This window comes from Bidens hawaiensis, unplaced genomic scaffold (genome assembly GCF_021521415.1).
Source record: "Bidens hawaiensis isolate Kalapana, Puna unplaced genomic scaffold, B.hawaiensis_p1.1 tig00009541_1, whole genome shotgun sequence".
NCBI lineage: Eukaryota > Viridiplantae > Streptophyta > Magnoliopsida > Asterales > Asteraceae > Bidens > Bidens hawaiensis.
In genome coordinates, this window is record NW_027491709.1 from 401,904 (window position 1) to 407,903 (window position 6,000).

Here is a 6,000-nt window from a genome sequence, read left to right on the forward strand (position 1 = left end):
CGCTTAGATTCAATTTTTGTTGCCGGAGATTGCGATTTGCTCAACACGGTTCCTTTAGTCATTGGAACAACCCTTTTCTTGGATTTTTCCATTGAGAAGCGTGCCATTACTTTGTCTATGTAAGTACTTTGACTTAGCCCTAGAATCCGCTTAGATCTATCTCTATAGATCTTTATTCCCAGAATATAAGCGGCTTCTCCAAGATCTTTCATTGCAAAACAAGATTCCAACCAGTGCTTAACTTCCTTAAGCATAGGAATGTTGTTTCCAATGATCAGTATATCATCCACATACAATATGAGGAATGATATAGTGCTCCCACTAGCCTTTCTATAAACACAAGGCTTATCTTCATTTTTGACAAAACCAAACTCTTTGATTTTCTCATCAAAGTGAAGATTCCAGCTTCGAGATGCTTGCTTAAGTCCATAAATGGACTTATTTAATTTGCAAAACCTATTAGGATATTTAGGATCAACAAAACCTTCAGGCTGAACCATATAAACATCTTCAGAAAGATGTCCATTGATGCGTGCTGTGTAGCTTGTATAAAATATGATAGATTGGATATTTAGCTTTTGCACAAGATCGTGTTTTAAATTTATAAAAGTGATTTCTACAAAGACTAAACACACACAAAATAGACAAGTGTACCTATCGTATATGTAGAATAGTATTGGTAAGAACCAAGTATCGATCCGTGGACACAAAGGTTTCTAATAATAAATCGTTGTTTTACTTCAATCGGAGGTTTTAATCATTTTGAGGTTAATTTTTGAACTTTATAAAATATAAATAATTATATATATATATAATATATAGGTGACCAAGATAAGAAATTCTAAACGAGTTGTTCAATTATACGAAGGTTACCATCTAAGATCAAGAATCCACTCCATTTTAGCATTGATAATTAATATATAGACATGTGATAAACTTACCGTAGCAATATATGATAGATAACTCCTTAACCCAAAGTGAGCATCTTTGGCACTAAGGAGATGATATGCACATTTTAAAGTCCACCCTTTCCTAATGTCATACCATCTCAATGATGTCAATTTAAGTTGGCAAGTAGTTTCGTTAAGTATAAAGATTAGGATTGACTTCAATTTCTCGAATACCAATTCTAACAACTTCGGGTGATTGTATTTCATCACACAACCTCCCCTTGGTTGATTTAAGTAGGTTATGATTACACATTCCATTAACATATGGTTTCTTTAGCTAATTTGATATCCTAAGCAAAACCATTTTCGGATTACCAAGGTTTAGAAAAATACACCATAACTTATATCTCATCATTTTTAAGTACAATATAAGGATCCATGTTTCGATAATGTATCAAAGTATTTCTATCTTTCAAGAACATGAATCGATCATGAACAATTGCCAAAGAGATTGACAACCGCCAACTTTGAATTAGTGATTTAAGATGATGAAACATTTCTCATCAAAAGATAATTGTAATATAACCATGTACTTAACTAGACTACATCACATGTCTTGATTAATTATCAAATAAAACAAAGCTTCTTCATAGATTTTAGATGGTAAAAGGAGTTTAGCTCATAATGAGCATTATGATGAACATTAAGATGATTGATAATAACAAATAAATGATTAAACTTGGAACAATCTAACCAAATGTAGATGAATCCTTCTTCTTAATGATGGGGATGATGGTTGATGATGATGATTAGTGGTGATGACCTCCAAACCTTCAAACTCTTCACTAGATCTTCAAGGTGAGTGTTATTGTGTGTTTTTATAAGAGAGAATCGGATAGAAATCTTTTCAAGGCACACTTAATGAATGCAACATGAGCCACTATTTATAGGCAATCTGGATGGTGAGGCACGGCCCCGTGGTTGATGAGCACGGCCCCGTGTATTTTTATGACATGTGCCAGATTTGTTTTGTCTTTTGTGTGAGCAGGCAACGGCCCCGTGGTTAGCAGGCACGGTCCCGTGCTTTTTAGTGACATGTGCTCAATTCTTCTTTGTCTTTTCTGCATTCCCGTCCACGGCCCCGTGCATGCTGAGCACAGCCCTGTGCTTTTGTTCTCAGATTTTGTCTTTTCTTGTTCCATAAGCATGGGGGCGTGTTTCTTGAGACATGAGGGCGTGTTTCTTTGTTTTCTTATGTTTTTCTTCGTATTTTTGCTTGTTTCTTCGTTTGAGGTTTGGTTTCACCTGAAATTACGTTTTATTATGATAAGTAGCCTTTTATGCTATGTTATTAGATAGAAATTGCAGTTTTTAAAGATTATTTGATGCTGAAAAGATGTATATTTCTATGTACATCATTACCCGAAAACTAATCTAGATCTACAAACTTTAAACGATTTAAAGTTTGAGATGTAGATCCGGTTTAAGCGAACCGGGATCGACTCGTACGTTGTAACCGCGGCTCTGATACCACTGTTGGGTTCCAGTGGTGATCAGTCAAAGGTTTAAACGATTAAACCCGGTTTAATTAAATTAGTTTCATAATTATTAATCACATTAATATATGAATACGCAGCGGAATACAAAACGAGTAATCACCATTAAACGGAACCGTACAGGATCCGGTTACAGATGATACGAGTACGATACGAAACAACCAAAGAAACATAAATCTAAACCGACAATAATTAAGTTTACCTTGGTTAATGTATAACCGGTTGAGACACCGAGGTTCAACGAACGTTGCTAGTTGACGAACTGAAACGAATGGCGGCTTTGCGGTGGCACCGAACTGTAACAGCGGCAGCGGAAGCGAACAGGTGCGGCGGCAGCGAACAGGTGCGGTGGTAGTGACGGACCTGATGGGCGGAACAAGCGGCACGACAGATGGTGGCGGTTTCCGGCTATTCGCTAATTGTATATGGCGGCGATATTATGTACGGCAAATACGTGAACGAACTTCAATTTGTGCATGAGGATGATGTCCAATCATTAGGTCATCATTATCATCATAATATATATATATACATTATAATAACCCTCAAGCCCAATTTCGTTAACCACTTGTTTAAAGCCCAGCTCGTTTATAAGTAAACATTAGAGATATTATTTATTATTTATATCTCATATAAATAATAAATATTTATGTTCGCCATTTACCGGTCAAACAGTTTAAGCGGATTTTGGTTCGTTGCCCAAGGTGTAACTCTCACAGGTCATGACCTAGTCGACCACGTTGACTTACCCGAACCGGTCCATAATTCCAACATAAGGATGATAAAACTGATGGATATCTTGTGGTAGATTAATAGGAATAATATATGTATATAGTAGATACATCTTATATCTTGTAATATTGGTGGATATTAGGAGAGATTTGATTTCCTAGATAAACATATCATTGTATTATATATTGGGGAAGGAATGAGAAGAGGGAGGACGATCATTCTCTACATGGTATCATAGACAAAAAATAAAAAAAACCTAATTACACCTTCCACTCTTCTGCCGCCTCCCACCCCTGTGTCGCACTACTTCTGCCCCATCCCTTCTTCTCTACAAGATTTTCCTTCTCTCCCATCATCATGGACACAGGCCCAAATTATCATAGTTGTGCAAATCACAATAATCAGTGGCCTAATTATAACCAGAACTATAACCCAACCTATGGTGGACATAATCAACCTACATACCTTTTGCCACAAAATTCAACATTTTCTCAACAGACATCATGGCCGACTCCCCCTTGGCCATTCCCCACTCAAGAACAAACCTCATATGGCAATGGTATACTTGGACCAAGGCCCAACTAAGCCTACTATACAGCCTATGCACCCACCAACGTTGAGCAAGTGTTGTACACTACGTCTCTAAATCCTCCAGATCAAAGTTGGGTGATGGACGCTGGAGCTACTACTCATATGACAAACAACCTGGGTAATTTTCAGTCTTTCTTTAATAATGGCATTTCACAAAAATTGTTGGTAATGGCACGACCATCCCGGTTAATGGATATGGCAATCAAATCCTACCCACACCTTTCTCCCCTCTTAAACTAAATAACGTACTTTATGCTCCTAAATTAATTAAAAATCTAATTTTGATTCGTCGCCTTACGATCGATAATTGGATATCAATTGAATTTGATCCTTTTGGTTTCCTTGTGAAAGATTACAAGACCCGAGTCCCTATCCTCCGGTGCAACCGAAACGGTGATCTCTATCATCTACTCCCATCGATGTTTTCCGGCCTCAGCAATCCATCCGCTTTTGCTACTATTTCTCAAGATATTTGACATCATCGTCTTGGTCATCTGGGACATGACTTATTAAATAAGTTAAAAACTTCTAGTTCTATTTCCTATGCTAAGAATAATAAGCATGTTTGTCAATCTTGTGTTTTTGGTAAAAGTGTTAGACTTCCTTTTCATGACTCAAACACCAATATTTTTTTACCCTTTGATATTATCCATAGTGATCTGTGGACTTCGCCTGTCATAAGCATGACCGGGCATCGTTATTATATATTGTTTTTAGATGATCATACCAATTTATTGTGAACATACCCCTTAGCACATAAATCCCAAGTTTTCCTCACATTTGCTAATTTCTACAAGCTAATAGAAACTCAATTTGAAGGAAAAATTAAATCCCTACAGCGCGGTAATGGCACCGAATATATTAATAATAACTTTAAACAATTTTTTGCTCAAAACGGTATGTTATTTCGTCTATCTTGTCCACATACGTCTTCCCAAAATGGCAAAGCGGAACGAATGGGGGTTAAGCAAGTTCGGCTTGTGCACTCCAACGGTATGTTATTTCGTCTATCTTGGACAAAGCCTCTAACGGTATGTTATTCCGTAAGCGTAGCATGTGGTTAAGCCTCTAACGGTATGTTATTTCGTCTATCTTGGACAAAGCCTCTAACGGTATGTTATTCTGTAGCATGTGGTTAAGCAAGTTTGGCTTGTGCGGAGTGCACGCTTACTTTAGTATGTTGTTATGATGTTTGGACGAAGCCTCTAACGAATGGGGGACCGTGGGCAGCACCCCAGGTTGCGGAATCCTAGGGGTGGCAGCCCCATCAAGGTCCAAGGTGCGGCAGTCCGTGACTAGGGTTAACATAATCATAAGTATTATTTGGAGGCATTATTACTTAAATTCAAAATATGAATTAATGACTGCATAAGGCAGTTATATTCAATCCTAATTGCTTTGGAGATAAACTGGACGTTCATTCATTTTGGTCGCTCTCTGGTTCATCATTCTCTCAAATCCATACTAAGTTTTTTGTCTCTAATTTCAGAGTTTTATCCGATTAAAGTAATCGGGAAACCACCAAATAACTTTTGATCTGAAAGTTATCACATGACTATCTGAAAAATCCAAGTGTCAATTCCCAAAAATCCCCAACAAGTTATCATATAATTTGTTGTTCAGGAAAATCACCTTGTGATTATGAAGAGCATTTGAATATTAATTTGACGCTACAAATCATTTTATAAGTTTTAGTTGTAGTTAATTGAATATCGTTATATCGATATAGCATCAACTATTTCATGCCCTCTTGATAACAAGCTAGAGGAGAGAATTGTTGATAAAATTTCGTTACAAAGTGATGCTCGTGACCCTCTACTTTTGAAAATGTTGGATTTGAACAGAAAAGGAGAAAAACTGATTCAGGATAGTCATAAATGGCACCAACATGTTGGTTAATTTAGTTTCACCATAATCATATTACTATAATTGGATTCATTCAAGACCAAATGGTAAGAGGTGTGTAGTATACAAGACAATTCTTATGTCATGCATGTTGTACGTGAGATTAAGTTATATATTTTTCTTCCCCTCTCTCTCTGTTTTTTTTTCTTAATTGCAGTTCTCTTCTTTTCTTTCATTTACTATACTCAACGTTAGAGCAGCTCACTTTTCACGTGAACAATTATCTCTATTAGAGTTGGAAATGAGTTTAAAGCTTATCAGATGGATATGGGCGTCGGTTCATTGGACTTGTTATTCGTTTTTATTATTTTTTCTTATTATTTCTT